Source organism: Tachypleus tridentatus, chromosome 4 (assembly GCF_004210375.1).
Source record: "Tachypleus tridentatus isolate NWPU-2018 chromosome 4, ASM421037v1, whole genome shotgun sequence".
In the NCBI taxonomy this organism is placed as follows: Eukaryota; Metazoa; Arthropoda; class Merostomata; order Xiphosura; family Limulidae; genus Tachypleus; species Tachypleus tridentatus.
Window position 1 is genome coordinate 12,607,774 of NC_134828.1, and position 26,171 is coordinate 12,633,944.

Here is a 26,171-nt window from a genome sequence, read left to right on the forward strand (position 1 = left end):
GTGGAATATAAGTTAACAAATTGGATAGAAAAGTGGCTGGATAGAAGAAATCAGGGATTGTTAGAGATTTAGTTCAATCAAACTGGATTAATGTCGCAAGTGGGGTACCTCAAGATTTAATTTTAGGACCTTTGTTCTTTTTTATTTACATTAATTACAAAGACAGATGAAGGAATAGTCAGAATATTACTTAAAGTTGTTGATGATATCACGGTCTTGAGTGTTGCTGGCTGTGAAGAGGATGTTGCTGATTTACAAAAGGATTTAGATCATTTATTGAGTTGAACAAATAAATGGCAGATGAATTTTAATTATAATAATTGCAAGATAATACTGGTGGGTTATCATAATTTAAATTATAAGTATAATTTGGATGTATATAACTTTAACAGTGTCATAAAAGAAATGGACCTTGGCGTAATAGTTGATCAGTCTCTAAAACCATTCTTGCAGTTTCCTATTGATAGCGGTTGGGAAAATAGGGTTTTGGGTTGTATCTACAGAAATATTGTATACAAGTCTAAAGAGGTTATAATTTCATTTCATATGCCACTGGTTAGGCTACATTTGGAATATTGTGTTCAGTCTTAAACTCCTTGCCTTAGAAATGATATTGAATTGTTGAAAATAATTCAGAAGAGAGTTACTGAAATGGTAGCTGGGATGAAGTGGTTGTCATATGAGGAGAGGCTGAAATATCTCGGATGTGTTTTTTTTCTTGAAAAGAGAACACCTAGAGGGATCTGATTGATATGTTTAATATTGTAGAGGGATCTGATACCATTGACACATTATGTTTTTTTTAACAGTGAGAATAATTGGACTGTGGGACACAAATATAAATTTTGGCATAGTAGGAGTCAACTTCATTTAAGACAGAAAAATAAAACTAACAGGGTGGTTGGCTGAAAATTTTATTTTTCTAACAGGTGGCTGGCTGATGGAATGGGTTCCCTTCAGATGTTGTAGACGCAATAAATTTAAAAAGCTTCCTGTGCATTTCAACGATAAGGGCTGGATTTACAATGTTATTGTTGTTTTTTAAAAGTTAATTTAGTTTAGAGTGTGGAACAGTCAAGATGGAGTAATAGGTCCCATGTTGTCTCAGAACGTTATGTTATTATATTGTGTTTAAAATATATACATAGCTATTAGGCTTTAAAAATAGTACCCATCTGACGTTATCTGTCGGTTTATGCAATCTTGAATAAAAAAATTAAAATTTGATATGTGACTGAACAAAAATTCTGTTTTAGTACCTTTCGTTTTTTGTTAGAAATGAAATTTACAACTTGAACCTCAGTTCTTGAAACGAACTTTCTAATGTACTAGTAGTATTGAAATGACATTTCCTGTTGAAGGATCTTTTATTGCAGTCGAATGTTAATTAAGTTAACTAATACAAAAACGGGGTTTTGATAACAAAAATTCATTTTTTTAATTATACGGGAAAATTCTTGTGTTTCTAATTCACAGTTAAAAATAAATAGAGCATATAATAAAAATATAAAGACTATAAAATTCATGAAATGGTTATTTTTTGTTATTGTTTTCACTCAAATTTTCAACTAGATACGAGATTCAAATGAAGTATTAGAAAGTGAGATCACTTATACAATAATGTTCACACTGATGACGATCAGTTATACAAAACTTAAAAAAAACCCAATAATTTATACATTATCAACTGAATATTTCAAACAGAACAGTTTGTACTTTGCTATCAAAAATAATTTTCTTCGTGACAAAGTTTTTCATACATACGTTAGGTATGTATTAATGAAAGTTACTAAATAAGTCGTAGTTCATTAAATTAAGAAACTTTGATAATAAAAAAAACAGCTAGTCTCGAATGTTGTTTATTACATATGTGCCTCAAACACCTTTGGTGTTACGTACTTAGACACGCCTACCTTTGCTTTGGAACTTTTATCTTAAATTTCCTTTCTTAATGATAATATGAAAGCATTGTTCTTTTCGTTGGTTGGCTCTTTTAAATTGTATATTGAAAATAAGTCAACGTTTTGTACACAAACTGTAAAGAATCAGTCTGTTTCATTCTTTAACATTTTTACAAACGTGAACTCCTGTGCACTGTCATAAACTGTTGCAAGCCTACGTTACAAATGGCGTTAATTAACGTAAAACAAATAAACTTAGTTGTACACAGCAACCACGATAAATAAATGGTTCACTCTGCTTTCAAATAATTATGCGCTCTCTTAACTGTATTATTTACTACCTTTCAACTCACTCTCTAAATAATCTAAAACATCGTGTTTATAATCTAACTTTGAATGTACTGTAACGCTTTATGTTTACATCCTTAGAGTTCTTTGAATGTTTTAAGCCTACCTTATTAAACTTGTCTGGTCTTAACGTTATAATTACGTAACATTTAAAATGAAGCATTAAAAATGTAGCTTATAACAACAATGATGGAAAACATATTACAATGTAGATATGTTTTGTTTTTATACATTCCTGTTTATTAAGCCTTTACGGGTTACAAATTAATCTGTTGTGACTTTAGTCGTTATCGTTAAACACGTTGGTTCTTGTTTCGCCGGATTTTTGCGTTTTAAATGGTAAATAATTTGTACTGTATGTAATATCGTGTTGCAAAGTCCTTCTTCTAAATTATCTGATGAAGATAATTCAGTCTACATAACGTTTTAACAGGTTAATCTACCTCTCTCTTAATATTTCTACAAGCTTGAATACTACTGCAACTTTCAGGCCTACATTTTACAATTCATGTTTAAATGGAAACTTAATTGTGCAATTTCACAGCTGATCAATCGAATAACATTGTATTAAATCGCTAACACTAACTCTGTTACTTCGTTAAACTTCTCGTATTTATAACTAACCCCTGTTCTAGATGTTTCACAAAGCCTCTCAATCATTGCAACAAATAAACAAATTACAAAATTTCTAAACAAACTGTGAACCTGGGCCATCATATATGGCAAACAAAAAATAATTTAAAATAATATTTTTACCTAGAAGTGATTTGAAACTTACATTGGATTAATCAAAAGGAATGTAGAGAGAAACAACTGCAGTCTAGTGTGTGTGTTTATAATTACTGTTTTTACCTTGTTAGGCCTACTGATACCTTTTTACTGGATTTTAACATTTAATCTGTTGAATGTTGTAGGTAAAACTAAAGCCAAAGCCATGAGATGTGTTGGTAGCACTGACTGGAATATACAAGCTGTTATTAGAAACGAATAGGTCTTGTAACAACTAGATACTCTCGTGGTATGTATAACATATACCTGATTCCACGTGTTCGGTTTGTTTGTTTCTTTTGAATTTTCGCGCAAACCTACTCAATGGCGATCTGCGCTAGCCGTCCCTAATTTAGCAGTGTAAAACTAGAAAAAAGGCAGCTAGTTATCGCCTCCCACCGCCAACTCTTTTCCAATGAATAGTGGAACTGACCCTCACTTTATAACGCACCCGCGGCTGAACGGGCAAGCATGTTTGGTGTGACGGGAATTCGAACCCGCGACCCTCAAATTGCGAGTCGAGTACCCTAACCACCTGGACATGCCGTGTCCTCACGTGTTCGGTGTGTATTTTTTGTAAATTGTTTTTTATTGGGATGGTTTCTCTGGATTATTTGCTAAAAATATAGCCAAGACCAATGCACGTAAGGATAATGAATGAGTTTATTACTTCAATAATGTTTGATACAAACTAATTTCAGTTGTAGGCCTACCTTTATAATGTTTCAACAGAAACTTCAAACTTAGATATGCCTAACTTAAGTTTAGTTGCTTAGAGAATTTCCTTACTAATCAATAGATAGCGAACACACTAACTTACTGTTCTATCAACTGACTCACAAAATAATACACCAAGTCACACAATCATTTTAAAATCAGTTCTGGTTTTCTACTTACTATACGAAGTTTATGAATTCTTAACCTTAAATTTTCAGACGACGCCAATTTTAACAAACATCTAAATTAAAATATTGAAAATATAGCTAACATCAGTACAAAGAATTTTCAGTGACTTAGCAAATAGAGTTTAGTTCCCTGAACAACACAGATAAGGTGTTTACTTTCAGTCCACAAATAAAGCTGTTTTTCAAATGGATCCAACATTTTCTAAAAACAAACTTATGTATACAAATAAGCTGGCCCGGCATGGCCAAGCGTGTTAAGGCGTGCGACTCCTAATCTGAGGATCACGGGTTCGCATCCCCGTCGCGCTAAACATGCTCGCCCTTTCAGCCATGGGGGCGTTATAATGTGACGATCAGTCCCACTATTTGTTGGTAAAAGAATCGCCCAAGAGTTGGCGGTTGGTGGTGACGACTAGCTGCCTTCCCTCTAGTCTCACACTGCTAAATTAGGGACGGCTAGGACATAGAGCCTTCGAGTAGCTTTGTGCGAAATTCAAAAAACAAACAAATAAGCTACGATTTTTTAAAACATTACACTGAAAACGAAAGAAGGATAAGACAGCGTAAGTTTTACACAATAAATACAAATATTTGACGAAATATAATTTAATATAATTTTGTAGAAGAGAAAAAAAAATAATGAAATTAAAAAAAAAAAACTTGAAAAATAAAAATGTAGCCAAAAATTGAAAACCCGACATCAAGGTACAAATCATAAGGTGGGTCATTTTGTAGTTTACCCTGATTTTTGTTTTGGTATCGCAAGAAGTCATTCCCAAACTGCTTTGAAGGTTTAACTCAGTTTCTCCGATCGTACACATTAACAAAAAAGTAAATATGGGCCCTCAACCCCATAACGTCCCATATATTTACAATCTTTCGCTATCTGCAATCAGAAGTGGGAATATGGTGGCTCACAGAAAAAAAGGAAAACAAAAAAGAGAAGCAAAAACATTAAGAAAGAAAATTGTTAGAATATAATACACCAACAGGAAAGACAGTAAGATTGTTCTGGAGGTTATTAGTCCAGTCACCAATAGGATGTGTGGACATAAATATTAAGCCTAACATAAATTACTGGTATATCTCTCATATTCCACCCTTTCTAGCAACCACCTGGACTTTCAGTGGCTCTAAAAAGCTACAAATTTTCTAATTTCTGTTTGTTTGTTTTTTTCCACTGGCAGTTATTTCGATTTTAAATATTTCGAGTCTCAAACAACCACAGAATAAAATCAGGGGCGGTCAGGAACTGGAGTTTCTCTTCACCCTGCACTTGTTGTTTAGGGTGTGAAACTACTAGACTTTTTCAGGGTTTGACTGCTGGAGAAAATGCTTGTTTTATATTTGCAAGTGTACTTGACCAGGTGCAGTTGGGTGACAATTGCTTAAGATCATCCACACACTGGCAGGTCTCATATAGGGAAGGTGATACAACTACATTAGTCCCACTATATAAAGGTGTGTGTGGGGTTCTCTCAGCAACTTAAGTCTCCAGATATACCACTGTGTCACTTGGATGACATATTATAAGTTTATTTATGCTAATCTTTTCAAATTTATTTAAATAATTTTTATATTTATTATGAAATACTTCAAATATTCGATTAAGGTCTCTTTCATCAAATGTCATTAACAATTAGTTTTTGTATTAATATCTTAATTATTAAAAATTGCATATTGCTAATTATTTTACAATATCTAAAAAGCTGTGAATGTAATACTCTATATGGTATTTTTGATATATTACTCTTTGAGAAGGACGTCTAACAAACTTGAAATCAGTTCTTTAGTTTGTTTGTTTTTGAATTTCGCGTAAAGCTACACGAGGACTGTCGGTGCTAGCCGTCCCTAATTTAGCAGTGTAAGATTGGAAGGAAGGCGGTTTGTCATCATTACCCACTGCCAACTCTTGGGCGATTCTTTTACCAACAAATAGTGGGACTGATCGTCACATTATAACGCTCCCACGGCAGAAAGGGCGAGCATATTTTTGTGTGACGGGGATTTCAACCTACGGCTCTCAGATTGCAAGTGGAGAGCCCTAACCACCCAGCCATACCAGGCCTACGTTTATTATAGATATTATTGTTAGTAATTATGTAAATGTTTAAATCTAAATAATTTGCTTAAGTACCTGATATAGAAGTTTACTCAATCTATAAGATGAATGTTAACAATATAATTACTTATTACTAGATTATTAATACTAACTAAAACACCAACTTATCTATATGATAAGGTTGTCCAGAAATAAATGTCGTTTTTAACTGCAAAGTTTAGAAAAGTATAAACCAGTGTTGTAAAACATACTTTAATCAAAGTAAGCACCATTTGCTTCAACATACTTTGTCCAATCAGTGATGACGACAAAAACCCACTTGTAGAGAAATATATATGCAAAAACGGCTGGTTTGGGTTGAGAAAATGTTTATGTAGAGGAGCGAACAACGTTTCGACCTTCTTCGGTCATCGTCAGGTTCACAAAGAAAGAAAGAGGTAACTGACCGACAGCTGACCACATGTTTGAAAAGGGTTGTGTAACTGAGTAACTAAACAAAATACTAAATATGGAAAAAGCCAACACAATTTCACAAACACTTTATTCCTACCTACGCAAGACTGACTCACGCACACCACAAATATACGGCATCCCCAAACCTCATAAACCAGATTGACCATTACGACCCATAATGTCCACATATGAATCGTTTAATTACAATCTTGGTAAATACATAGCATGGGTATTCTCCAAATATGTAACATCAGCCAGCTCATTCATCATACACTAAGTTTCAAGTCTAATCTTAATCAACTTAATCATAAAGCCTTAATGGCCAGTTTCGATGTTATATCCCTCTTTACAGAAGTTCCAACCACTGAAGCCTGAAAGATAGCCTTAGAACTCTATATCCGAGACCCTAACTCATCAATAGACATTCCCAGCAACCAATTAGCAACCCTCATAGAATTCACCACGATGAAGACGAGCTTTATGTTCAACAACCACAACTATACAAACAAATGGCCTAAGCATGGGCAACCCAGTATCACCAGTTCTAGCCAATATTTTTATGACACAAGTTGAAACACAAGTAATTAACACAGCATTACATCCACCACTATACTGGTACAGATATGTAGATGACACAATTGCAGGATACTTAATTTTTTCAATCACATTAACTCTATACATCCCAACATTAATTTCACATGTGAACAGGAAGAAAGCAATCAAATATCATTTCTTAACCTCAAAATTACAAGAACCGACACACAATTTAAAACAGGAATCCACCAACAAATCACCCATACTGGACTATACATTCCTTGGGACTCAGCACATGAAACAAAACAAAAACTCAACATACTGAGAAACCAAATAAACACAGCCATAAAACTATTCTCACCAGATAAAATTAACGACGAATTAGACAAAATAAAACAATACTTCATCAACATCAATAAGTTTCCTCCACAAACCGTAGAAAACATTATACGCACACACCTAGACATAAAGCAAAATCAACCAACAAAAGTAAATATAGCCCACGATTTATAAAATCACGAAACCATATACTGCTGCATACCATATATTCCCGACATCAGCAGACAAATGACAAACATTTGGCAAAAACTAATAACAAAATATGACATTCCAGTTAATACCAAATTTATTCAAAAACCAGGCACAAAACTAAGGTCTATACTGTGTAAAAACTACACTGACAAACACCACACCAACATTATTTATAAAACACAATGTGATAACTGCCACGACTTCTATATTGGAGAAACAAGTAGAAAAATGAAAACCAGATTAAAAGAACACAAAAAGTCACCTTCACACGTTTTCGAACACTGCAAATCAAATAAACACAACATAACCATACAAAACACCCAAATACTAAACAAACAAACGCAAAATTAAAGAAGCCTTAATCATGCAACAATTCAAGCCCAAACTAAACAAATACAAAGGAACAACTTTATACCTATATTAATAAATATAATCAAACATTTAAGCACGCCCTCTACATTCCTATACTCAGTTACACAACCCCCTTCAAACATATGGTCATCTATCGGTCAGTGACATTTTTCTTTCTATATGAACCAGACGATGACCGTAGAAGGTCGAAACGTTGTTCGCTACTCTACATAACAAATTTTATCAACCCAAACCAGCCGTTTTTACAATAACTTTGTCCAACTTGTAACGATGCTGATTATGCCCTTACTGTAGAATTCAGAGTTTCTATGGTCAATGAACTCCCTCAGAGCTTCTTCTGGAGCTGCCTGGTTTTGGAAGCGTTTATTCTTCAAAAAGTTGTCAAAATGCTTGAAAAAATAAAATTTGTAAGGGAAAGGTCTGGAGAATAAGGTGGATGAGGTAGAACCTCGATTCCCAATTCGTTCAATTTTTGAAGCATCATCCTTGACAGGTCTGATTATAACGCCAATTTTCTTGATCTTCAGTCAGCACCTGTAGAACCCACATATCCAACTGTCTTTCTAATCAGACTCAGGCAGTTTGACAATGTTTGATTTGCTTGTGCCTAGCTTTTCTGCAAGCTCGCGTACTGTCTGTCTCAACTTAATGTGTTTTCATCTAAGGATGGCTTCCTTCCACGACTTTCATAGTCTTCAAGACTTTCATCTCCATGTTAAAACTTTTAGAACCAACATTGAACTGCACGTTCAGTAACAGATCCATTGCCAAATGCCTAGATAATGTTCCGTGTAGTTTTGGTAGTTTTTCGTCCAAGAGGAAAATCAGACGAAAGTCCTTCTTGATGACGAGAAACCCACTTGAAATAAAAATGCATCTCAGAACGGCTGGTATTAACACTTTTATTGATAAGCAGAGAACAGGAAGGTAGAAACGTTGTTCTCTGTTCATCAATGAAAAGTTCTTGTCCATGCTGCCTTGAGAGTTGCGAAACTATCTCCGAGTAGAGTTAAAACAGCAGACAATTAAGACACCTTGTTAGAAACAGACGTTGGATTAAACCAAACAATCGATAAGTTACTCAATATTCAGCTTCTAAATGTCATCATGAAAATTCCGTCATTTATTTCCGGACAACCTAATAATTCCGGATTGGTAAAATTATTTATAAATTTATTTTCATATACAATAAGGATACAAATTAGTGCCATAATTTCAGCAATTGTAATATTTTATTATTATTAATAAGCGTTTCAGTTTTCACTCTTATAGATAATTCACCAGGGCACATGACGCATGAACCACCCTATTTGTGTGCCAGGTGTTGGATATTTATTTCGTGGTTGCGTTTTTATTTTTATTTTTTATATAGATGTTGTATTTTTCTTCTCTACAAAAATATATATCTTTATATAATATACGTTTGCTACATTTCGAGCAAAGCCATAAGACGGCCATCTGCGCTAGAAGTCTCTAATTTAGAAGCGTTAAACCAGAGAATGCAGCTAGTCAACACCACCTATCACTAACTCTTAGGCTAAGATTTCCTGTACACATTTATAAGTATTTCAGTTTATCGGTTCAAATAGTTTATTTGTGCATATTAATTTATGACTTGTTCTTTCGTTGAGCTGGTCCTTATAAATTATTTGATTAAATAATGCGAAGTTCAGTTCACTTAATTTTTACAACTTAGCTTATTTCTCCCTTAACCTTTTATACAAGCTTTATTCGTTGGTAAAAAAAAAAAAGAAAAAAAAAAAAAGATAGTAGTGTAAGAGTTGGTGGCGGATGGTGATGACTAGCTCTCTCGTGTAGATTACCGCTGCTAAATTAGGGACTTTAGTGCATATAGCTCTCGAATGACTTGGCGCAAAATAAAACAAAAACAGGCTTAACTACTAACACCAACAATGCAACGACAAAAGTTGGTTATAAATCGTATATTAAAGGTAAAACATGTAGTAGATAACTGAGAATAGACTGTCATTACAACACGGAGATGGTGTAAAAGCTGTGCCGTCACACTAACTTGGACCTTGCGTTTAATGCTGTGTCCCATAGGAGATTTTCTGTGTATCAAAAAGTTTCTTAAAAAAAGAACCAATTCCAATATTATTGCAGACTATTATGAAATCTTTCAAAATTCCAACTGGTTAATTCTGTTAATTTAGAGAATGAAAGAAAAAACAAACTGAAAATAATTTTTCTAATTGATTTTAAGCGCCACAACCACTACCTTCAATAAAAATAGATGCAACTTCAGTCCACAACAGATGGGTTAGGGCCATCAAAGAATGAATTAGCCTCTATATCTAAGCTGGTTTTTTTTTCAATTTCACCTCTGGTGAAAGATGAATATTTAACAAACACGCATACAATCATTAATCAGTTGATCCGGTATATAGTATTAAACAAAGAATTTTAATAATTATCGTAACATTATTTATATCCCTAAATTAATTTAGATTACTGTATGATAAAGTAAAACGAACTCAAAGTGCCACAGATAAAAATAATACATATTGGATTAAACGTACATGATTATACTAAAAGTTCACTAAAATGTATACATGGAGGTAAACGTCTTAATACAGCCATTCTAAATTTGTAGTTGATTGAATAAAAAACATTTCTGTCTTATTTTAGTGTACGTAAGTCAATTGCGCGATTCCCATTTTATTAAAAAAATGTGATTGCCACTAGAGGGCAATAGTTCATTTATAAAAGAGCTGTTGTATTAATTCGTATGGATTTTACAACAGAATGCTCGCATTCAACTCGGATGTTAAATGAATGTAATTCTGGTGAGAAAAATTTAAGTAAAATTAATAAAACGTACAGTCTAAATAGATGTTTATGAATAACGTCTCTACCACTACTAAATGTATTTAAACTGGTAAAAGTTATAGCAGGCAGTGTTTGACATTCGTTTTTTACCTTTGCTAGTAAATTACAATTTACGAATTAAAAATGAAAACTTCAAAAAGGTAATTTAGAAGCTTAATAATTTGAAAAAAAAAATGAAAATTACGTAATTAAATAACTTTTAAATTTCTTTTAGCTCACTATTTAGTAATCAAAATTAAGTTGGGTAAGCAAATAACATTGTGGCTTTGCGATATTACACACTAGGCCAATGCATGATGTTTCGCGTTGTGCGAGGCCTCTGCTTAACACAATACATTTTCAACCTTACCTTTAGTGAAAATATATCCGAAATTATACTTACTAAAACATATTGTGAAAAATTTAACAAAGCATCTTGTGTACACTTTATATTTATTTTTAATCGCTGACGGCTACTGATAAAAAAAATATTTTAATTCCATCAATAAATCAAAACTGAGTTATTTAAGTTTATTTTGCTTATCTAACTAAAACACAGTACATGTAGTTCATAAATTGGTTACATGTAACCTAAAATAAATATATTAGTAACCAACGGAATAGTTAATTACAATTATACTACTTACCTTCACGTGAATTTTGTTCTTCTGTTATAGGTGAAGAATTAATATCAGTATCTGGTTACAATGAAAAACCGAAATGTTAGTATTGCCCAATAGGAAACGTTAGTACTAAATAATTATTCAGAATAAAAAAAGACCTAGTACTCATTACTGTAATAAAAGAAAGTCTCGCTACTGCTACAGAAGAAAAATAAAAATGTATTGAAGAAATTACAGATTTTTAAAACATGGAGTAAGAGAGAGATACACCCAAGAAAGGAGCATCCACAACCTACTTTTAAAATACAGTACATACAACGATTTGTTTGTTTACTGAATTTTGTACAAAGCTACAGAAAGGTTACCTGCATTAGTCAGGTCTGATAAAACATGCGACAAAGATGAACATATGAACAAATATTAATAGTGATTATTCTAGTAATTTATTATATAAAATTAACTCAGTCATTATTGTCTTATCACAAGCCTCTCCCACGTGAAGAGTATTTTGGGACGTTTGAACATGTTAGAGTATTGTAAAGTTTTATTTTTGAAACACCAGAATTGAGATAATTAAATAATATAAAAGTGTCCTTCCTTACAAGTGTTTGCACAAATGGGTTACAAGAAGAGCAAGAGCATACACAGTGCACACGACAGAACAATCAACACTTTTGTTGTGTACCATATTTTATTATATATTATCAATACCATACACAAAATACAAAGACAACATTTACTTTGTTAAAATAAAAATCAAAACCCATGTTAAAACACACTTTCCTCTGGTTGTAAAGTTATCATTTAGGTAAACTGTAGTGTGTTTAAAGGCTCTGTTGTTGTTTTTTCTTAAGTAGCTCTTAAAGTGATAGACAAAAACCATCTAACTGATGATGGCAAAGCTGCTCTCTCTTCTGATATCAAATGTTCCTTTAGTCATTTTTGTCCTCAAGGCATTATACAAAACTCACATACCAGTCTTGACTAACAAATTGATAATATAAGTGGGAGAAGTTAGATTTCTTTCTTATCAATAAGCATACAACAACCCATCTTAAATGGAGTTTGAGTATCATTCCATATGCAAAAATAATAACCTAACAGCCACTCCGTCGTACGAATTGTTAATTAAGTGCACATAGTATTACTTCACTGCTTATTATATACAATAGACAACACTCAACAGATTCGTGTTAATTTCTTTATCTTCATTAAGATTAGTGTTTACCTTAAAGAAAACAAAACCAAAACCCATTTGCTTTAACTATGAAGTTAGCAGAGAAACTAAAAAGTGTTGCTTTAATATCAAAAATGTGACAAAATTCTTCCATTTACACAAGATAAAATATAACTAAAGTTTCAATCTAGACTGGAATGGTTACTTGAAAACCACTGATCATCAGTCGATACTTAGCAAAATAAAGTTGTGATTAAAAAAACAGTGAATTATGCTTTTACAAAAGGTACTGAAAGAAGTATATTTGTATCTAAATATTTTCACTTATCAAAGCTTGAAACAACTTGAGAATATGTTGATTAGACCAGACAAACAAGGAATATAAAATCAGATATTTACAATGATATAAAAGTAATGATTGTTATTTCACATGTCATATCTTACTACGCTCACCAAACATACTAATATCACACAAAAAACAATTTCAAAACATCTTACACTGAGGTACCAAAAAGTAATTACTAAACACATCAAATATCTACATCCTTATTAGTGTGTGAGAATACTATCCAAGATATTTCAATCTTGTGAGACTAACTTGGAATGTATTAAAAACAAAGAAAGAAAAGACAGATGGGTGACGATTCTGCATCTACTTTAGAGAAATGAAACTTTTTAACCCTTGAAAACACAAAATAATTCTACGTGAATACTGTAAAATCCTTTTCGTGTTCTGTCCCTTGTCTTAAACACAGTTTAGTTACATGTGCTTTCTCTTCTTACAACTGACCTTTAGGGTAAGTTTCATATAAAGAAATTTTGAAAAATCTTGAATGAATACCTTGACTGTTTCAAGTAGAAAAATAAAATATGAAATATCAATTGAAACTGTTTACAGTAAATTATGTGATAAAAGGAAAATTTGAAGAATAAAAGGCAAATTATTTACTGTACATCAAATAGCCCACTACCCAAATAAGATATATTCTCATATTATGAAAAAAATATATATACCTATATATAATAAAATTATTTCTCGTCATAAACATGATTCAGTCATTTGACACAGAAAAGAAGCAGTCAGTAGTACACCTTTGAGGTCAGTGAATGATACATTTGTACTGTTCAGCCTTCTCTGAAGTCTCTAGTTGTAAAGCCAATCACTAGAGGACTTTGACACGATGCTGGCCAGATATCTTGGATAACAAAGTAACGAGATATAAAGCAGGTCAACACAACAAGAGCAACAAAGCAGGAATATCTTTTGTTCCACATGGACAGAAACATGAGGCGTCAGTAACAAACCAGCTCAGAAATACCGAAATTCTCCCTTTTTACCTCTGCGTTCCCGCTGTATCCAGTCGGCTGAGGCAGGGGCAGGAAGCGGTCCTTGCGGGCCCTTATGAAGACTCGAACCAGGGTATATTTCTTCTCGCCTATCTCTCCCTTCAATGTGTTCTCCCTGTAGAAGCAGTAGTTCTTACAGTTATGGTATCCATTATCAAGTTAGCCAAAATTAAATAATATATGGTACATAAGATGAATCCATGTATATTCTACAATTTAATAATAATTTCATAAAAATCAGCAAAACTAAACTTTTGTATTTCTTAACCTAACAAATACCTGAATGTTATAATCTTCCCTTGCTGGTCCAGTTCGAGTATAAAGTGGGTTATTAATAACCTCTTCTTCACGAATCACTGCTTGGTAAGGAGTAACGATGGTGTTGGGAACATGTCCCACCTGTTGAAGATAATTCCTGGCTCTCCACCATTTCCTACTGTCATCAACAACCTATATCAAACAATGAACAAGTTCTGAAACAACAGCTTGTGTTGTAACGAACAAAACTGACTTTTCTAAACGCCAGCTGGATTAGACCCACAAACGAAATATTTCAGTTGAAACACAATTGTCCTCAAAATGATTACAGATAGCCACACATCTTGTCAAAAGTTAACTGAAGCAGTAGTGTATCTTTCAGTTAGTAATTATAAAGCTACATATCACAGTTTTCAAGCAGATAAAAACTCATAAGATTGCTGTTGAAAATGTTTCAAAATACAAAACACGCAAAAGTGTGCTTCAAGAAAACTTATAAAAGACAAAGATACTCACTTCTAACACTTCCCCTCTCACTACAGACAGTTCTTTGTCATTATTGGCTGTTCTTGGGTAGAGCACCACAACAATCTTGGCTCCAGCAGCCTTCAGTTCTTCCAACCATCTCTGTTGTTGAATGTCGAACTGTCGATGAGGATCTAGCCCTTGTTCAAAAGAATCAGCACTTGTATCTGATCTTGAACCTCTGAAATCCTGTTCATTTCTGGTGGAAAAAATGGGTTAATTTGAGTTACTTGTAATGAATATTAATACTAAGCAGCCACAAGAACATATTACTCTTCTGTGTATTCTTTAAGCTTAAATCACATTTTATAGAAATATGTTTATTCAACACAAACATTGTACTTTCACACTCAGGTGCAAAACATGCATCAAAATGAAGCTCTAATCTAAATTTTTCGTGCAAAACCTCACTATAAAAAAGTTTAAGAGAATGCGAGAATGTTGGCTGATCTAAGTCTCTTAAACCAGACAAACCTCGTGCGATATTATCTGGTTTACGTCTACGAATATCATTGAAAGTTGGGATACCCAAATGAAGAGAAAATTCATTCTAATCATTGTAAGAATACAAGAAAAGCATATTTAACTAACTAGACTCATTACTGTATTCATGTTTCATTTCACTATAAATAAATTGTATCTCAAAATGGTTGCTATAAGTGTTAACACTTTTACTGATAAATATAGAATAACTCTCGACCTGAAGATGACCAACCATTCTGAGATATATTTTTATTTCAAGTGGGTTTCTCGTCATCAAGAAATAGTTAGCTTTCTTTCTTCACAGTTCATACTAATAAGGATATGAAAGTTGATCCTGAAAATACCGAGGTGAAGACAATTAAATACTTACCTCTCTGGAACACTCAGGTGACGAGGCTCATACTGGCGATTATCAAATGTTGAGGGATGAATATCGGGGGCTATTGGCTGCTGGTCTCGCTCGCCTCTGTGAAAGTAACCACCTTCACGTGGTCTGTCTTGGTGTGATGATGAGAAACCCTCTGGTCTTCGAAACTCCTGCAAGTACAAAACATTTTGATCTTTCACCCTGTAAATACAAGAAAGTTAACAAAGACAAGACAGAGCACTGATAATTCAGCTTTCGTGTTAAGCCTATAAAAGGTTAGAATATGTGAATGTACACAGATAATTATGAAAATAACTAAATAATTATACATAATAACCCATATAACAAGTCATAGAAAAAAAGGATTAGACCACACTAAAAACTCATACTGATAATTCAGAACCAAAAAAATCATAAGTTGTGATAATCTATTCTGCGATTCATTTATTACAAACACGTTGTTGTGAGAAGGGATAAATGCAGTTTTTAAAAAATAAATTTTGTATCAGTCATGTCAGGTATCCCCTAGTGATCAAATTATATAGTAAAGAATTACATTAAATAGTGGATATGTACAGTATGCACAACATTATAACAACAAATTCTGTTAACATGGAACTACATCAAACTGGTAACTTCTACATTATGATCAACACTATAACAAAATGTACCATAGTGTGGAACTACATCAAACATTATTTACTGTACTGTAACAACAGAAATAGTTTAAAGGTCCAGTATAGTTCTGTGGTGCATCCAAGTGTTATGTGAAAAGGCCTAGCTGACTTTTGACTTGAAGTAAACCAACCTTGCTAACCAGACTTTGCAAGTTATTTCCATTATGGACACCATATTCAGTTAGATCAACCCAACTAGTACATTAATACTCTATCTACAAGATGAATTTCTTCTGAGTTATGCTGTAAGTCATACCATATTTATAACTTGCTCAATCTTTAAATTCTGACCAATTGATTTTTGTTATATGTCTTTGATAAACTACTTTATATTAACATATATTTCTAATATAAATATATATACAACATTTTTTCAATCAGGTATAAATATAAATCTTTCATTCTTCTAATTTTGGATAGCTTACCATTGTTTAAAAATTAACAATGCAAGAAAAACCATTACAACCTGACCTAACGCTAGTTTCATATCAAATAAAAAATCATTTAAAAACCATTACAACCTGACCTCACACTAGTTTCATATCAACCATTCCTGTGTGTACAGGTGTATGCATATATATCAATCTTGTAAGAAAAATAAATTTAATAAAAACCACTCAAGTTAGAAGCAAGTGATTTTATTCAATAACTGTTTATTACTTTGATCAATAAAAACTGTCAAGATATTGTTTATTTCTAATATAAATCACTAATCATATTCAAAATTAACATTATTAAATACAATGATCAAAAACAATACTTTCTTGAATATCCTCAAAATATCAATAGCTTGATTTAAAAAAAAAATATTACACACTTCTGTAGTTTGTCTTAATTCTTGGTTATGGATCCTCTGGATAGAAGATGAAACAGCTGGTCCATTCAGTTCGGATCTCACCCTTTCTTCCAAGAAAGCATTTTCTGGTGTCCAACCATCTGAGAATACTGGATGAAAGTTGCCCTCGAATCCTTTCCATTGTTCACTGTTATGAAATGACGAGAAAAAACCTTACAAATATAACAGTTTTTTAACTGCACATTGAAATATATAACTTTTTTTTTCTTAAAAAGTATAATACTGTTGTAAGTTACACTTTTAATTTAGATGTTTATTAGAGGGTGTATATAATTAAGAGCTGACAAGGTGATGAAGGTTTTGGATCAAGAAGGTAACATGTAGAAACATGAGTAACAAATAAGTGACTAATCATTAATGATTTAGGTCATTGTTAAAAGTGTGATTTATCACATCTATTCTGCTATTCAGTGAGTTAATGTGTTTATCAATCTAAGTAAAATAAGTTAGATGCAAGTAACATTAGTCTCAAAATATCTGTTAAAACCTCGTATTTAAAGTTAGGCCTACATTAATTTCAGAGCTTATGTTAAAATGTTTGTGAAATTAGGCCTTCAACTTGTGACAAAGTAAGCTTGGCTGCAATAGACACTTTTATCGAAATGGATTAATGTATTGTTATGTGGATGAAAATTAGCATTACTTATACCAAATAACCAAAACAAGACTCGCTCACCAACAAAACATTTTCCAAAAATAGTAAATGCAAGAAAGTGTGGAATTTTGTACCACCATGAAGACAGAGTATGCCCCTTCAACTTCCCAAAGTTCACCAGTTTTAAGACTCAGATAAGTAACAATAAATTAAAACATGTTTCTTCTGTTTTTTTATTGTGTATCTAAAATTGAAACTGACGTTGGGAGATATATATATATATCTATAAATGTGGTAGTTAGTGTTAACAGAGTAAGAATAAATAATAATTTATTACAGTAGAGAAATATCACAAACGTAAGTTATTAAAATAAAGTAAATTTTGTAGAAAAAGAAAAAGAAATTACAATGACTACAGTACATGACTAAATAACAGCATAAAATTACAATGACTACAGTACATGACTGAATAACAACATTGAAGTTTTGGAAATGATACTAATTTTACAACAAAATCATGAAAAAAAGCTTACCAGGGCAATATAATAATACATAATAACAATATATAATAATATACAACATAATAAAGGAAGCTTTATAGAATTTTCATTTTAAACTCTACCCTAGTCTTGGGAGGTTAGTTATACAGAAATTACCATGTTTTAGTTGAAACTCTGCACAAGATAAAATGTATCAAACCAATTTATTGTTTTTATCCTAGTTGAAACTCTGCACAAGATAAAACGTATTAAACCAATTTATTGTTTTTATCACAGTTTTCTTGTTCTCCTTTGATTGGATTTCACATTTGTTGGACATCCTCTTTTTGAACTTGCTATAACTTCAACAGAAACCACACAATAACTATGTCCAAAACAACTGTATTTCACAATAACATCAAACCTTAAAACCTTGCACTTGCAACTGAGACAAGGGTACAACAGGACTTTTGAAACTTTTATTCTTCCAGTCAGTATAGGCTCGGAGAAGAAAAAAGAGGCCACGGGTCTTCAAACATTTTGAACAGATAAAACACTTGTTTATATTAATACCTATATTTCACATTTCGTAGGTGTAGAAATCTCGATAAACTATACATTTTGGGAAAGAGATAACATGATACACACAACAGCTGTGCCTCTTGGCTATTATTTGTACATTTTTACCACACTTGTGAAAGAAACAGTTAACTGATTCAATCAGAACCTAAGTTTAAAACCAACCAATGAAAACCATTTTAAGAAGTCTGCAAAAGATGGAGTACACAAGCCCCATTAGGTCTCGGTAATTAAAGGCTGTTACAAATTTAATGTTTATGTGATTATTTGGTGTTTTTAAGGATACAAATAACTAAAAGTGAGTTTATTAAATGAGGGGCAGTGAACTAGTTAAAAAGTGTGAATTTATCTTGATTTGAAGGTTATTTTGGAGTTTCACAGTTCAAACAATTGCTAGGCCTTGTTTGGCATGACAACAGTTACCAATGTTTTAACTATGAAAGTGTCGACTGAATATAAATAAATCTAAGCACCTAAAGTAAGTCCCTTTTTTACTGTTCAATATATTTCTGGTTGAGGTTAAACCAGAACTTTCTGGCCTTCTCCTCCTGTTAATTAGAGGTCACCACTGTTTCAAGTGTACAATGATTAGCTCAGCTTTAAAAATAGATCTTCTATAAGTAAATCACCTTGAATAAGACAAAGAAATAGTACTAAAACCATGAAACAGTACAGAGAACTCATTTCCAAATAAAGTTGTTTTTTTTAAAGGTAAACAATGATAAATTTTATTGTTTGAAACCTCTAATACTAAATTATCGTTGAAATACAGTTTTAGTGAATTTTTATTTATTGCTAAATATAAAGGCAACCAAAACAATCATCAAGTTCTGTACGATTGACTCACTTTTAGGGTCAAACTTATTAAAAGTTTTAAAATAATTCATCTGGAATTCTCCAGAACTATTTACAGAAAATACTTACCGTGGAACAGTCCAAGTGTCACCTAAGCTATGCCACAAATCATTTTCCTTGGAAGTACAACAGTTCTGTAACAGATCAATGGCCTCTACTGTGAGCAAGGGAGCCACTACCTTGGCAGCAATGTTTGGTCCATAGTTTGAGTCTCTAGCAGCTTCAACAATCACAGTCAATGGGGTGAACAAAAAGTGGACAAGTTCGGGTGCATTCGGGTCATGTATATGGTTCCTAAGTCTTGCCTTCATCAAACCATTAAGAGAAATATATTTTGAGAAGTCAAGAAACTCAAAGCCAACATTAATTTTCAACAATTCAATTCTCCATGTTTTAAAAAGAAAAACTGTAAGGAAAACGTTACATTAATCTAAACCTAAGCTAAAAAATTGTATTATATATGTGTATGTATGTATGAAATAAATAGTTTCAAATGCTATTATTTACATTAATTGTTAATAGGCACTTAAAATCAGCACAATAAAACAATAATGAACTAATGAACTTAATATAAGCGTTAAAAAGGTTTTGTAAAATCCACTGTCAATACCAGTTGTCATCACCTTAAATTCGTTATACGTATCAAATCTACAGACAAAATCCAATTTCTAAATTAGTAATGAAATGAATCCACCATAATATTTCTACTAGATGTCACTACATATATAGATGTGGAAATAAAATATTTTAAATAGAACTACATAATATTTCTTATGTTATTCCAACACCAACCTCCTCCCTCTCTCTTGAAAATTTATTCAAATATAACACATGAAAGCTGAGAAAAACTAAGTTACTTGAGGTAAAATATAAAATTTTACTGGAATAAAACGTTTGAAATGTATTTAGGAGGAAATACCAGATTTTTGCAATGAGAAAAAAGTATTTTTCATTTTAAACGACAATCACTTTACACACTAACTATTCAAAACAAATATATACATAAATAAATCATTTAGTTTATTAAAAATTCTTCATTTTGTATGTGAAAGACTTGTAATGTTAACTGTAAGGCTGCTGAATTTTGTGAAGATATAAACACTGTATTGAAAGTTAGAAGCATTAAATCTATAAATACTGTAAAGATAACATTTTGAAGTTACAATGGGATTTATAAAAACAAATTTTAACGTTTATTTTTATATATACATATAGACACGCACAAATCTTACCAAAAGATTAAAAGATAATTTAAACTTTTTCAAAATATCAAGAAATTCTCTTTCAGGTGGCGGCTTGGCCCTCATACTCAACATTCCATCTGAAAATCATAAACAAATAGTAATTTTCATAAGCATTTCTATTATCGAAATTCAGATGTCAGATATTTAAAGTAGAAATTATTAAACAGAATTCTTGGAAAACAAACAGTGTGTACAAAACATTTATGATTTAATATTACCACATAACAGTCCTATCAAGTGTTTTATAACAAAGTACACCAAGTTCAAATTAAACAAGGTTTGATAAGCAAACCTAATGTGAAATTAAGAGTAAAAAAATTGAATTGAAATTCAACAAAACCTAGAATAGTATCACAGTAAAACAGAACTAGTAATACGAGATAACATTGTACAAGAGAGAAAGAAAATACAAAATTGTAATTCAAAGAAAACCTAACACAGAACTATAATTCAAACAGATGCAGTAATAAATCTTCAAAAATATACATACAAGACAAAACCCTATGAATAAAAAAACCACCCCAAACTGAAAGTTTCTCAGCCTTTAATATGAAATTATTTGATATATGTGCACTTACACAACAAACCACATATTGCCAAGAGAAAAAAGAAAACACCTTTCTTAACCAATTGTTTGTTTGTTTTTTTTAATCTCGCACAAAGCTACTCAAGGGCTATCTGCACTAGCCGTCCCTAATTTAGCAGTGTAAGACAAGAGGGAAGGCAGCTAGTCATCACCATCCACTGCCAACTCTTGGGCTACTCATTTATCAACAAATAGTGGGATTGACCATAACATTATAAGACCCCCACAGCTAAAGGAGCAAGCATGTTTGGCACAACAGAGATGCGAACTCACGACCCTCGGATTATGAATCGCACGCCTTAACCCACCTGGCCATGCGAGACCCTTAACCAATTAAAATGAAAAACATTGTATTGGTGTTTGATCTATCATAAATGTTTTAACCTTCAATTGACCATAATACTTGTTTGTTCACCTCCAAGATCTTTCTTCTTGCTTTTCCTGTTCTTCTGTCTCCGTTCAAGTTCCTTGAATGCTGCTGCAGCATGCTGGAGTCTGGCAATAAATCTCTCTATGTCGTCAAAACAATGATTCAGGGTAGTCTGGAGGAAAACATTATACGTTTTACACAACTGTGAAAACAACTACAGTTGTCAAACTGCTGAAAATAACCCAAACAATGATTCAGGGTGGTCTGGAAAAACACATTATACATTTTACACAACTGTGAAAACAACTAAAGTTTTCACAAACTACTGAAAATAACCCAAACAATGATTCAGTGCCACCTGAAACAAATGTGTCATTTCAGTATTTTTATTTTCAGTATCTACAAAAAACACCAAAAAACAATGAAACATTAAGTAAAATCTTTTCCACATTTTAAAAGGTATATATAGCAAGTTACCACATATCTTAAAAGTTACACAGAGCAGGTTATTAAGTCCTGAAGTTACACAGAGCAGGTTATTACAAGTGTTAAAGTTACACAGAGCAGGTTATTACAAGTCCTAGAGGTATATAGGGCAGTTTATTACAGGTTTTAAAGTTACACAGAGCAGGTTATTACAAGTCCTAGAGGTATATAGGGCAGTTTATTACAGGTTTTAAAGTTACACAGAGCAGGTTATTACAAGTCCTAGAGGTATATACGATAGGTTATTAATTCCCCGAATTAGAATGTTTTAATATTCTCCATGGATACTCATTTCTTTACAGCTGGTAGATTAAAACAAATTTTGGATAAAGTGTCTTGCTCAAAAACACAATGACAAAGTGCATGTGAGCACTAAATCCAAAATCTTTCAATTAGTCTAAAGCACTATCTACTCCATGATGAAACTAACCCACAACCACAACAACGACACAGTGCGTGAAACATCAACCCACAACAACGACACAGTGCAACGAAACATCAACCCACAACAACGACACAGTGCAACTAAACATCAACCCACAACAACGACACAGTGCAATGAAACATCAACCCACAACAATGACACAGTGCAATGAAACATCACCTCACAACCACTCCACTCTACAATGAAACATTAATTAATCTTTTATCTTGAGTTACAAGTTCATTGATTGTAACTTAGTCAACACTGCTGGTGCTTTTATATCTTACACATTTATATTTTATTGTAGAATGTTTTATTCTGCATTTGAAGTTGACTAGGAATTCAAAAATAAATTGGAAACATATATATCCAGCCTTAACAAAGTCTTTAAAATCAGTGAATATTAAATTAAATTACATTTCAGGTCTCGTATAATAATCATGTAATGATGTAATTCGCATTGTGACATGGCAAGGGAAAATCACTTACAACATCTCTCTCGTATCTTTCACTTGTTGTTGAACTTGTTTCATCATTTGAATCTCGGGCGTAGTTGATCGAACATGATCTACCTGCTCCAGCTGATCCCTGGGGCTACTGGAACTATGAGAAACTAGAGAGAAAAAAAAAAATTTATCTGAGAACAGCTGGCATGGGTATTAACACTTATATTAATAAGCAGAGAACAACGTTTCAACCTTCCTAGGTCATCTTCAGGTTAACAAAAAACAACTCTGAAAATAATTAAGATTAGCAAAACATTTCATGTTTTTTGTAAATCAGATTTTTTCTGTTACTTTCAGTAGAACCAACGTACCAAACAAAGCTTCTAGCCCCAAAAATGAAAACTATTTTGATTTATAAAAATTTAAATTCAAAATAAACAGTTTACCTGCAGGGCCTGAACTGTGAGCTTTAACAGCTGCATTAAACAAATTTATCTGTTCTCGTACGTTAATCCCATTCTGAGGAGGTTCGGGCAGAGGGTTACTGGGTGGTGGTGGAATGCTACGCCTGTCATTTCTGTAACTAAAAAAAAAAATACTTGTTATAAAAACAAGTTGAAGGAGTAACACTTACATTGAGATCAAATCATCTGAAGTCTTACAAATAAAGTTTTCCTTGTGAAAGATTCATCGTAACCACAGAAGTAATAAATTAATCTAATTATTTGTAGAAATGTTTCAAACAACTCATTTTATTATTATGATATTTGTTATAAAACACACTAGCACTAAAACAAGCTACTTTTATTACTGAGACTTACACAGAAAGTCTTGAATCTAATAACACATCACAAATTCACACATGAAGTCAGTTTTTAGTCCTGTACACACACGTGCGAGTTAATAGACAAAGAAATATAAAAAATGTTAGCTCTTAAAGAAGTCAAGCCTATGTTAGTGAAAAACAAGAAACCACTGATGTATAAATTTTCAAATATGTTAGCTCTTAAAGAAGTTAAGCCTATGTTAACGAAAAACAAGAAACCACTGATGTATAAATCTTCAAATATGTCAGCTCTTAAAGAAGTTAAGCCTATGTTAGTGAAAAACAAGAAACTACTGAGGTATAAATCTTCAAATATGTTAGCTCTTAAAGAAGTTAAGCCTATGTTAGTGAAAAACAAGAAACCACTGATGTATAAATTTTCAAATATGTTCGCTCTTAAAGTTAAGCCTATGTTAGTGAAAACAAGAAACCATTGATGCATAAATCTTCAAATGTTTTAATTCTCCTATTTCACAGTTGAATTGAAACCAAAAACAGCCAATAAAACACTTAGTAAATTCTTATTTATAACTTTAATAACTTACGCAGTCTTCCATTTTCCAGTCATAAAAAGTTTCATGTCAGTTACAATGTCCTTAGCCTGGAAAGTTTAACAGAAATTTAATTTGTTCTAACCTTGAGTTTGTAAACATAGTTATTGTGAATACTTGATATATCAAAGTACACTTTTAACAGTTTGTTATACTTAAGTTATTTCAAAGTGATTTTCTCATTTATAAAGGTCTAATATTTGAATATTACTTAATGTTTCATTACTGACTCAGAAAATATGCAAATTAAAATGCCAATTAAAGACAAAAATACAAAACTATTTTTGATGTGAACACTTTGAAAAGTGGGCCTTTCTTTATCAATGGCAAACTAGAAATGGCTAATTATATCAAAGAGTAAGAATAAGTGAAATGACATCATAGAAAATTACCATGATATCTCAGAAGTATTCGGATTAGTTTTAAGATTTGATTGAAACATTAAAAAAAAAAGAAACATAAGGAACCTTTAATATTTGAAATGGGGGTCTAATTTCATCCATGAAAGACTAGGCTAAATCACAAGAACCATATGTTAAGACACACTAACACGATCAAAAGTAAATAGAACAAAGTAAAAAAAAACAAAACTTGAAATGTTTACAAAATTAAACAGCATGCATTTTTAACCAGCCAACCATAATGTTGTTAAATGAAAAACAGTGTGCTAGAACTTAAAGCACAAAACCTTTTATTTTAATTTTAACGAGTTGGGCTTCCCAATTTAGTACAGTTAGACATTTTATAGAACTAGATATTATTTTACAATAACAGAAAGGAATAATATTTAGTTGGGCAAACCATCCAGATCTGTAAGCATCAATTTTGAAACATGAAGCCTGTGAGACAAATGAGGTATAGCTTTTACAGTTTTACGTGAAGAATTTGTACGTGTGTGGGTTTTCTTATAGCATCGGGCTAGCTGCTGAGTCTACCGAGGGGAGTCAAACCCCTGATTTTAGTGTTGTAAATCCATAGACTTACCAGTGGGAGACTGAAGAATTTGTATTCAAACAGACAAAAGTGTCAATCACTGATGTGACCATAATCAAGTACACAGAATAAAGTAGGTTTCTGAATTTAACTCAAAATTAAACGATGTAACAATATATTTAACGTAGAGAGTTGATAACACTAAATTATCAAGTTTACTTATTTATAGCCGACCTGAAAACATAAACTTCACAAATTTGAATATAAGGAAGATTTTATGGGAAAGATCTGGATAAGATTAGGAATGTGTAAGGAAATAATGATCAAAAAAACAAAAAACAGTCATACTTGAATATCTGTTGATTGTTTGACAGTATTAATAAGGCTTCTCTAATTTTTATTCTGTTAATTTTAGGTTATTGTTTGAAATATTACATTGTAATATTGTCAATTATTGATGTAAATAGAAAAATATTCTTCACCATTACACCTTGTTACTTGTGCAAACAGTTACAGTGGTCAAACCATCATACCCGTTTAAATAACTTTCCCTACTGTATGTTGCACCTGTTTAGAAACAATTTTTTTCCTACTGGATATCATGCCTGTTTAAATAATTTTCCCTACTGTATGTTGCACCTGTTTAAAAACAATTTTTCTCCTACTGGATATCATGCCTGTTTAAATAATTTTCCCTACTGTATGTTGTACCTGTTTAAATAACAATTTTTCTCCTACTGGATATCATGCCTGTTTAAATAACAATTTTTTTCCTACTGGA

General features: G+C 32.2%; 1 pseudogene across 1 annotated transcript in view; it reads right to left on the reverse strand.

Annotated features, from left to right (window-relative positions):
- The window catches only part of LOC143248577 (epidermal growth factor receptor kinase substrate 8-like), a 74,231-nt pseudogene that overhangs the window by 16,977 nt on the left and 31,083 nt on the right, over window positions 1–26,171 (reverse strand). The window contains exons 6-17 of the transcript XR_013027051.1: window positions 24,452–24,507; window positions 23,484–23,663; window positions 23,124–23,237; window positions 21,770–21,896; window positions 20,757–20,845; window positions 19,594–19,829; window positions 16,978–17,143; window positions 15,487–15,653; window positions 14,625–14,832; window positions 14,130–14,300; window positions 13,842–13,965; window positions 11,351–11,401 (exon numbers count right to left, since the gene is read on the reverse strand). The product of XR_013027051.1 is annotated as an epidermal growth factor receptor kinase substrate 8-like (transcript). The remainder of the gene's footprint in view (window positions 1–11,350; window positions 11,402–13,841; window positions 13,966–14,129; window positions 14,301–14,624; window positions 14,833–15,486; window positions 15,654–16,977; window positions 17,144–19,593; window positions 19,830–20,756; window positions 20,846–21,769; window positions 21,897–23,123; window positions 23,238–23,483; window positions 23,664–24,451; window positions 24,508–26,171) is intronic.